This window comes from Choloepus didactylus, chromosome 8 (assembly GCF_015220235.1).
Source record: "Choloepus didactylus isolate mChoDid1 chromosome 8, mChoDid1.pri, whole genome shotgun sequence".
Taxonomy (NCBI): domain Eukaryota; kingdom Metazoa; phylum Chordata; class Mammalia; order Pilosa; family Megalonychidae; genus Choloepus; species Choloepus didactylus.
The window spans coordinates 16627197-16637502 of NC_051314.1; positions in this window are offsets into that span (position 1 = coordinate 16627197).

The following is a 10306-nucleotide window of genomic DNA, read 5'->3' on the forward strand; positions in this document are numbered from 1 at the left end:
GATGCCCAGAGGGAGAGATCTCACAGGATGCTTTTGGCCCATGCTCTGGTCATACATTATCAGCTGAACCAGTGTCCTAGTTCTGGTCCTGGTGGCAAAGGTTGCCCCGAGTGCCAAGCAGGAGACTTTTATTGTGCACATTGCAAGGACGGGCAATTTGCTCATTACTGAGGCAGCAAAGCCATTGAAACGTCTCGCCAAGAACGTGTAGGAGGACTGAAGATCGCTCTTTGCAAACCAAGGCCAAAGTCACCAGACATTTCCAGGCCATGTTAATTCAGCAGCCCCTCCACTGTCCCATCCGATCTGCTGTGAACACTTCTCCCATCCTTGGTTCAGAGGTGGCCCTTTGACTAGCTTGGCTGGTTTTCCCCAGTTCTTGACTTGGTGGCATAGCCCCACTGGGTGGTAAGGACCACTAAATCTTTGTGATAAAGATTTTCTCAACAGGCAGATTCTTGTTGAGTGCTGAGCAAGAGCCCTGGGAAACAGTGTCTGTTTCCAAGCCTGCTGCCAAATGGTGCCCTCCAGAGACCTGATGAGATGCATCTACCTCCCCAACCCGAGGCAGTCCCTGCCATTGCGTTTCCCCCTGAAATGTCAGGCACCAGGGAAGGGCAGGGAGAGGAGGGCCAGCAGGAGAAGCAGCCCCATGAAATTGGAAATAGCCCAGACAGGGGACCTCAGCTCCACGTTGCCATCACTTTGTTGGATGGCCTGGGGCAAACACCTTCCCCTCTCTGGGCCTGAGGTCTCCTGTTTCAAAGGAGGTGCTGGATCAGGTGTAAGAACTCTTGAAATTGTCCTTTCCACCCTGTAGACCTTGGGCCACAGAAGGCTGGAGGAATCCCAGGCCAAGGGACTGGGTGATCGGTGGGGACTTGGTCACCACTCTACTTGCAAGCAACAGAAACTCAAAGGGGCCTAAGAAAATACAGGGAATTCATTGGCTTATATAACTTAGAATTTCTGGAAATTTAAGCATAGTTTGATCCAGGAACTTAAGTAATGGCCCCAGCACTCTATTTTCCTCTTTCCATCTTCCAGCTCTTGTATTTGCTTTGTCCTAGTCTTGTCCCCAGGGAAGCTGGTGGCCAGCAGCAGTTCCAGCCTTATCTCAGATCAGCAGAGAACCCCAGTAGGGCTTGTTCTTATTGCTCTGGCTGGGGTCAGGTGCCCATCCCTGAACTAATCACTTTGGCCAGGAAAACAGAAGGCTCTGATTGGCCAGGAGTGGGTTTAGTCCCAGCTGAACTACCTGGATTTTGGGGAATGGGAGGAGAGGGACCGTTATCTAAAGAAGCATCAGGGCACCCTCACCTGGAGAGGTAGGACTAGACGCTGGGTAAAGAAACAACCGGTGCCCACCACAAGGCCAGAGCTGCAGTTGGGTGGGCTGGAGGAATAGGATAGTGGGCCTGAACCTGAGAACACAGAGGTGGGTCTCAGCCTGAGGCTATACCACCACCTGACTTCCACCAGAAACCCCAGGCATGATCCCTGTGGACCTGTTAAGGGTGTAGGCATGAAGGGTTCAGCATCTCCCACTGCCTGCTTAATTCTCTTCCTTATATTAGCTGTTCATGTTCCTTTCTCCCAACCCCACGAGATCCTAATGGGTAACATCCAGTGAACACTTTCTCTAAGTGCTTTCCACATATTAGCTTGTTGAATCTTCACACACCTCACTTCGAGCAAGGAGACTGAGGCAGAAGTGAGATAAGGAATTTGACCAAGGTAATCAGGCTACTAGAGATGGAAGTGGAATCTGGACCCCTGACTAACTCCAAACTCTATGTCCTAAACCACTGTACACTCACCACTGACAACAGAGGCCCAAATCCCCTCTATTCAATTCCTCAGAAGACGGCTAGCCTAAGGTTAAGAATGGAGATTCTGGCAAAATGTTAGAGTAGAAGTTTTACAAATTGCTCCTTCCACTAGAAGAATAAAAGAGCTGGAAAAAAGGGACTGGAATTAAGCAGGTGGTAACCCTGGAACCAAAACAGACATTTAGAACAACTGTAGAAGTGCCAGAGGAAGCAAGAGGCTGTCAAAAGTTCAGCTGTTGTAAGTGAAAGTATGAACAATGATCAGTCCCCATTGTTCAGCCCTGGGGCAGTAGTTGCAGAAACAGCTACAACTGCAACAATGCAGCCCCGATTCTGAGAGTGGCCAGCTGGGCCCAAGGCTGGCAAAGGAAATCATCTCCTCTAAAATTTGGGTTTGAAGGTTGAGCTCAGTCTGGGGATCCTTGAGGGAGCAGTGCAAAAGGTTGCCTCAGTTTCAGCTCTCTGGGCAGCAGTGCATCCAGCCTCACCAGCATCCACCTGGAAGCAAAGAGCTAGTGCACCTTCTTTGGTTGTCATTACTGTTTTTCTTTCTGTGTGTGGATGTTTCCTGGTCTGGAGGACCACTGACGGCACAACCTAGACTCTCACCTTAGTTGCAGCCCTCTCCATAGCTTCTGGTCTCATACTTATCACCTACCAGGACTTAAAGACCCAGTGCACTTTTTCATTGGTTGGGCTTCTTCTTTCTCTTGTATTGTTTAGTCTGGTGGATCCCTGAGGCTCCAGTGCAGATACCAGCCTCGGTTTCTTGCAGAAGCAGCAGCTTCTGGCCTTACATCAGCATCTACAGGTACATAGAGAGCTAGTGCACCCTTTTTCTTTTCCTTTGTTCTTTGGTTGGTTGGTTTTTTCTTTCTCTGTATTATAATTTTTGGTTCTGGCAGATCCTGGAAGGAGGAGCAGGGACACTAGCCTAGGTTGCAGCCTTGAAAGCAGAAGCTTCTGGCTTCCCACCAGCACATAACAAGGTACTTAGAGAGGCAGTGCATTTCACTATTTTTTTCCTTTTATTGGGAGGGTGGGTGGGTGGGTGTTTTGTCTGTTAGTTTTTGCTTTTTGTTTTACTTCCCTCACTCCCCACCCCTTTTCCTTTTTTCCTTTTTTTGTTCCTTCTTGTTCTTACTCTGGTGGACTGAATGGTGCAAAAATTAGATTTCCAGAGTGACCACAACATAATACTTAGAATGTCCAGTTCTCAACAAAAAGTTACAAAACATACAAGGAGACATGACTATATGGCCCAGTCACAGGAAAAAAAGAATTCAATGGAAAATATTCCAGAGGAAGAGAAGTCTCTGGAATGACTAATTAAAGATCTTAGAACAACTCTCACAAATAGGGTCAATGAACTAAAGGAAAACATGGACAAAGAACTAAAATAAATCATGAAAACAATACATGAACAAGATGAGAATTTCAATAATGAGACAGAAATTATAAAGAAGCAGTGAATGGAAATTCTGGAACTCAAAAGTACAATAGCTGAAGTGAAAATTCAATAGAGGGGTTCAAGAGCAGATTGGAGAAGGCAAAGAAAGGATCCACAAACTTGAAGACAAACTAATTGAAACTGTCCAGGTTGAGGAGAAAAAAGAATAAAGAATAAAAAAGAGAACAGAGACTGAGGAACCTACGGGATACTATCAAGTGTAACACTATACCCATTATAGGAATCCCAAAAGGAAAAGAGAGACTTAAAGAGCCAGAAAAAAAATATTTGAAGAAATAATGGTAGAAAACTTTCCAAGCATGATGAAAGAGATGAATATACAAATCTAGGATATTCAACAAATGACAAACAAGATGAACCTAAACAGATCCACACTGAGATACATTATGACCAAACTATCCAAGGGCAAGGACAAAGACAGACTCTTAAAGGCAGCAAGAAAGAAGCAACATGTTACTTTCCAAGGAATCCTTCATTAGATTAACATCCAATTTCTCTGTTAAAACCATGGAGGCCAGAAGGCAGTGACAGGACATAATTAAAGTGCTGAAAGAAAAGCAACAATAACAACAAAAAACTGTTGTCCAAGAATAATATACCTGACAAAGTCATCCTTCAAAATGATGGGGAAATTAGGATATTTCCAGACAAACAAAAACTGAGGGAGTTCATTACTACTAGACCTGCCTTACAGGAACTGCTGAAGGAAGTGCTCCATATTGAAGGACAGTATCTCAATGCTGGATAAAGAAATAAAGATCTCTGGTATAAGTAACAGCATGCATAAATATAAAAGGCAGTATTATTGCATTTTTCATTTGTAATGCTGTCTTTTACTTCACATAAAGCTGAAAATTCAGATGCATAAAAACAACAGAAAGCTTTGTGACTGGGCACACAGTGCATAAAGATGTAATTTGTGATAAGAATAACATAAAAGGGAGAGATGGAGGGATATAGGGACTGTGTATGTGTGAGCTATTGAAGTCAAGCTGCAACCATTAACTAAATTGTCATAGATTTAGTGTGCTAAATATAATCCTCTTAGTAACCATAAAGAAAATATCTTAAAAATCTACCCAAAGGAAAGTATAAGTAATTCAAAATGACCTCATTTAAAAGAGCATCTAAACAAAAGGAAAGCAGTAATGGGGAAAAGGAAGGACAAAAAAGGTTTAAGATTTAGAAAACAATTAGCACAATGGTAGAAGTAAGTCTTCTCTGATCAGTAATAAGTAATTTCCTTAAATGTAAATAGATCAATTCACTGTAGAGGACTTCCTTTAGCAGTTCCTGTAAATGTAAAAGGATCAATTCAATGAGAAGATTTGATAATTATAAATATAGGTACATGTTCTAGTTTTCTAATGCTGTGGAATGCAAAACACCAGAGATGGATTGGCTTTTATAAAAAGGGGGTTTATTTGGCTACACAGTTACAGCCTTAAGGCCATAAAGTGTCCAAGGTAACACATCAGTAATCGGGTCCTCCACTGGAGGATGGCCAATGGCATCCAGAAAACCTCTTTTAGTTGGGAAGGCACGTGGCTGGCGTCTGCTCCAAAGTTCTGGTTTCAAAATAGCTTTCTCCCAGGACGTTCCTCTCTAGCAAGCTTGCTCCTCTTCAAAACGTCACTCACAGCTGCACTGAGTTCCTTCTCTTTGAGTCAGCTCATTTATATGGCTCCACTGATCAAGGCCCACCCTGAATGGGTGGGGCCACGCCTCCATGGGAATATCTCATCAGAGTCATCACCCACAGCTGGGTGGGGCACATTCCAAGCAAATCTAATCAGCACCAAAACATCTGCCCCACAAGACTACATCAAAGATAATGGCGTTCGGGGGACACAATATATTCAAACTGGCACAGTACCCAACAGCAGAGCACCAAAATATATGAAGCAAAAATTGACAGAATTGAAAGGTGCAATAGACAGTTCTATGATAATAGTTGGGGTTTTCAATACACCATTTTCAATACTGGATAGAACATCTAAACAGAAGATCGATAAGTAAATGAGGACTTGAATAACACTATAACCCAACTACATCTAGCCAACATATACAGAACACTTCACCCAACAACCACGGAATACACATTCACATTTTCCAGGACAGGCCATATGTTAGGCCGCAAATCAAATCTTTATAAGTTTAAAAATATGGGAATCATAAAAAGGAACTTCTCTGACCACAATGGAACAAAACTAGAAATCAGTAATAAAAGGAAAACTGGAAAACTTGCAAAAGTGGAAATTACCAGCCCATTGTTAACAACCAATGAATTAAAGAAAACATTATGAACGAAATTAGAAAATACTTAGAGACAAATGAAAATAAAGACACAACATACCAAAACTTACAGGATACAGTTAAGGCAGTGCTCGGAGGGAAATTGATAACTATAAATGCCTCTGTTGAAAAAGAAGAATGAGTTCAAGTTAATAACCTAACTTTACATCTTAAGAAATTAGAAAAACAAGAGCAAAGTAAACCCAAAGCTAGCAGAAGAAAGTAAATAATTAAGATTAGAGTGGAGATCAATGAAATAGAGAATAGAAAAACAATTGAGAGAATAAACAAAACAAAAAATTGGTTTCTTGAAAAATCAATAAAAACGGAAAAATCTTTGGCTAGGTTGACAAAGAAAAAAAGAGGAAAGATGCAAATAACTAAAATAAAAAAGGAAAATGGTTATATGACTACTGACCTTATAGAAATAAAAAGGATTACAGAGAATATTATGGATATTTGTATGCCAACAAATTAGATGATCTAGAAGAAATGGAAACATTCCTAGAAATACATCAGTTACCCAAATTGACTCTAGAAGAAGTAGAAAACATCAACAAAGCTGTAACAAGTACAGGTGGTGTCAACTCTTGGGGACTCAGTTTCCTCCCCTATAAAATGGGCATAATTATAGTGTCCATCTCACAGGGTGGTTGTGAGGATAAATAAAAAAGCTCCTTCACATAGAGGTGCTTAGCTCATAATGGACACATGGATGCTAATAAGTGGGATTGCCATCATCAGAGTCTGGAGGGCCACAGGCTGGCAACAGGAGCCAAGATGGACCAGAGCAGACACTGATGGGGCTAAAAGGGTGATGAGACAGTGGTCTGAGCTCATACCAGGGGCAGAGCTGGTACAGGGGAGCTTGGCCATGTACCTGGTTGCCGGCTGCCTGGATGGGCAGGCTGGATCCATTTCCTGAACTTGGGGAGTGTGTGTCTGGAAGTCCTCACCCTTCCTGGGAAAAAGACCCCACAGGAGTTCTTCTGCCACATAGAAATGAAGTGGAAAAATGCTGGTGAAGGTGATATGGGAAGGCTTCTTAGTGGAGGGGACATTTGAACAGGGCCTTGAAGGATAGATAGGAGTTTGAAAGGCACATAACATGGGAAAGAGGTCAATAGGAAGAAAGGGTTGGAGGTGGGACAGGGTGGTCTATGTTCTGGTCTATGTTTGAGAAGGAGGAGGGGAGACAGTGAGCTGGGGATTGAGGCTGGAAAGGGAGAGGCCAAGCAGTGAAAGATTTCGAATGCCAGGCTAAGTCTGGACTTGACCTGCTAGGTGCCGGGGAGCCTCTGGAGGCTTCCGAGTAGCATACGTCACTGGTTAGAGCTGACTGAGGAGGTGCTAGGGAGGGTGAGGACTGCGGAGGAGGAGACTGGAGATGGCGAGGGGCCCATGCTGTGGTCCAGGGGAAGGCATGGAACATCTGGGAAGTGGGCAAATTGTGGATGCTATCCTGGAGCAGAGGGCTGCGTCGCACTGGACGTGGAAGGAGGTGAGAGATTTAATAGTAGAGGGGAGGGTGGAGGGAGCCAAGAGGGGTGGGGTGGGGTGCCCAGCTTGGACAAAGGGTTTACCAGCCTCTGCTACTCCTAAAGATTTCTTTCTGAAAGTGGGAAGAGGGCAGGCAGGGTGCCAGGCGGCAGGTGCCTCTCCTAGCTCTGCTTGGGAGAGTCGCTTGATGGACTCGAGGGCTGGAGGATGCTGGGCAACTCATTTAGCCTTCCTGGACCCCCTCGTGGGCTTGTCTGTAATATGAGGTTCAAAATCCCTCCTCTCTTACCCTTTTGAGGGCTTTAGGGGCATCCAAGGTAACACAGGAGTGACTGTTCTTTCATGACCCCAAACCAGGACCCATGGACTGACAAAGGGACAGAAAACTTGAAGTTAGGCCTGATTGTCCCCCAAAATACAAAATGCATGTGATGGGGCTTGGAAAGTTTCAGACAGGAGTTAAGTGCCCAAGTTCTGGAGTTGTGTAGGTTCTGGGTCAGGCTCTGGGGCATTTAGTTCCGGAATCACCACTTCCTGATAACAGCTCCGAGCTCCGAGCTCCTCACGAACTGTCTGAGTGTCCTGAGTTTTGTCCCGAGGGAAGATGGAAGACACTGGTGGGTTTGCACATCATCACAGTGCCGGGCACCCAGGAGATGCTTGAAGAGTATTTGTTCAGTGAGTGGCTTTCACTCAGTGCTGCGGGAGAGGAGCGGTGGGAAGGCACAGCTGGAAGAGGAAATCAAGAAACTCGCTCCTCTCTTCCCCTCCTCCTCCTGCCCTGCTCCACGTTCCACTCGGAAAGCTCCTCACAGTGGCCGCACACTGCCACGTGGACGTCTACAGAAAGGGAAAAACATAAGCAGAAACTCAAGAGGAACAGGACAGATGTCAAGAAAATCACGGGTGGGGCCGAGCAGGGGAAAGCAGGGCCAGCAGAGGCTGCAGGAGCCAGCAGAGGAAGGAGGGATTTCCAGGACAGGAGTCAGACAGCGTGGAGCTAAGCCGGCTTGGCAGGGAGCCGCTGGCCTCCAAGCCCCGGCGGCGGGCGGGAGGCTGGGAGTGCAGCAGCGGCAGGATGGGAGCGGAGGAGGCTCTGCAAATCGCAGCCTGGAGGTGGTGGGTGGCAGGAGGAGATTCGCTGCGGGGGAGGAAGTGCTCATTGGAGAGGGTCCCACGTGGAGGGGGCAGGGGACCCTCTGCAGATCTGGCAGCAGGGTGAGGGGGGCAGATGCACTACCCCAGGTTTCCGCGGACCTTCCTCTGGCTGCCGCGGACAGCTAGTCATCCCTGGGGGAATGAACTGACGCCACAAACAGTTGACGACGAAATAGAACTTGCTTTATTTCTCCAGGACTAAACTTACTTTCCATTAAGCACCTCCATTCTGCGGAAGTAGACGAAATGTAATTTTGGCAGGCTGGGGATCCTCCCCGACCACATTTCCCTGGGGTGCATCTAAGGGCCCCTCCCTGGCAGCAGGGGCGGGGCCACCCTGTGCTCCAAGTCCACGTGGCATCTGCTGAGTTCCTCAGTGTCCCATCCTCCGGGTCTGGTTCTGCTCCTGTACCTGCTGAGTCGTGCTCGCTCATGTGGAGCCTCCTGGGTCCCGATGCCCCTCTGGAGGCCCAGGCCCTCTCCGGCAGACGCTCAGACCTCCCATCCTCCCGGCCCCTCCGAGGGCAGCCTCAGCTCAGCCCCATCTCCCCGGATACGCCATGTGGCCACTGCTTCCCTGGGTCCGAGCCACCTCCCTGGGGTTCTGCCTGGGATGAGAGGAGTGGCCCCCTGAATGCCCAAACCTTCAGGTCTTCTCTGCACCCTCCCCCCACACCAGGCTCAGCTGAGGCAGGACGGGTCGGGATTCTCTTTGGGCAGGAACTTCAACACCGACACACACCCTGCACCCCTCTGCCCTTCCGTGCGCCCGGCTCAAGGCTGGTGCGTGGGTATAGGCTGGGGAAACGGACCAAGGGCGTCCTCTCCCAGAGCGTCTGGCTCGGCGCACACGTTCTCTCCTTCTTATTTTAAAACTCAAAAGCCTAGAAAAGTCTCCCTCCCCTCCTCTGCCCTTTGCTACATTATCCCTTTGGTATTTGTTAGGATGGTTTGGGTTGCAAGGGACAGAAACCCAAAACAAAGCAGCAAAAAGGAGAAACAGCCCTAAGTGCCCGGGTAGGGCAGCTCCACTTGCAGGCTCCCCTCAGGGCCCTGGGACGGCAGCCACATATGGGGGCCAGAAGGCGGCTGTCCCGGCTCCAGCCTCGGTCAGACCCAGGGGTGACAATGGCCAGTGAGAGAAGAATCGGAGATTCTTTCATCCCACAGCCTTCTCCTCACTTCTCTTGGCCAGAACCAGTCACTTGACTTGCTCCCCACCACACACCGCGGCAGCCTCCGGGATGGAGATTGGGATGTTCATAATTGAAGAGTCTGCCTGAGCAAGATTTACCCCTGAGGGGGCTGGGCTGGACCCCACGTGACACAAGACAAGAGTTGGGGGGGAAGCTGTCAAGAGCACAGCTGGTCCCTATTTCATACAAGCTCTCTGGCCACATTATCAGGTGTGGGTACCTGACTCAGCCAGGCAATCTCGGTTCTAGGAAGACTTCTCAGACCTGGGGAGTGCTGGAGCCCGGCCTGGGCTCCAAGCCTCCCCTGAGGGCAGTGCTCCCAGGGCCCCAGGCCTGGGCCTGCAGCAGCAGCCCCTCCTCACCTCGGGGAACCCTCCCCGGCAGCTCAGCGTGTGGTGCAAGGCTGCTGGAGGCGCTGCCTGGGCATGAATGGAACGGGGTAAATGCAGGCAGCTCACCTACCCTCTCTGTTTCCTCAGCTGTGAAGTGGGGTTGATGGTGAGAGTAACTACCCCACAGGGCTGTCAGGCAGATCAAAGGGCTGAGTGTATGTAAAATGTTTGCACACAGTAGGTGCTCTATAAGTGTTAAATGTCTAAGGTGGACACTTATTATACTCATTTTCCAGAAGAAACTGTGGTGCAGAGACTGAATAATTCCCTTTATTCACATATCATCTGTTCATTCACTCAACAATTACAGACGGACTACACTGTGCTAGGTGCTGGGTGCTGGCGGCAAGCCCTGGCCCCTGCCTTCTTGTGGTGGGTAGGGGCGGACGTCAGACAGATGATCACCTCAGACTTCACACTAGACTAAGGGCTCTTGAGGCATCACGGTGGCACCTAATTTGG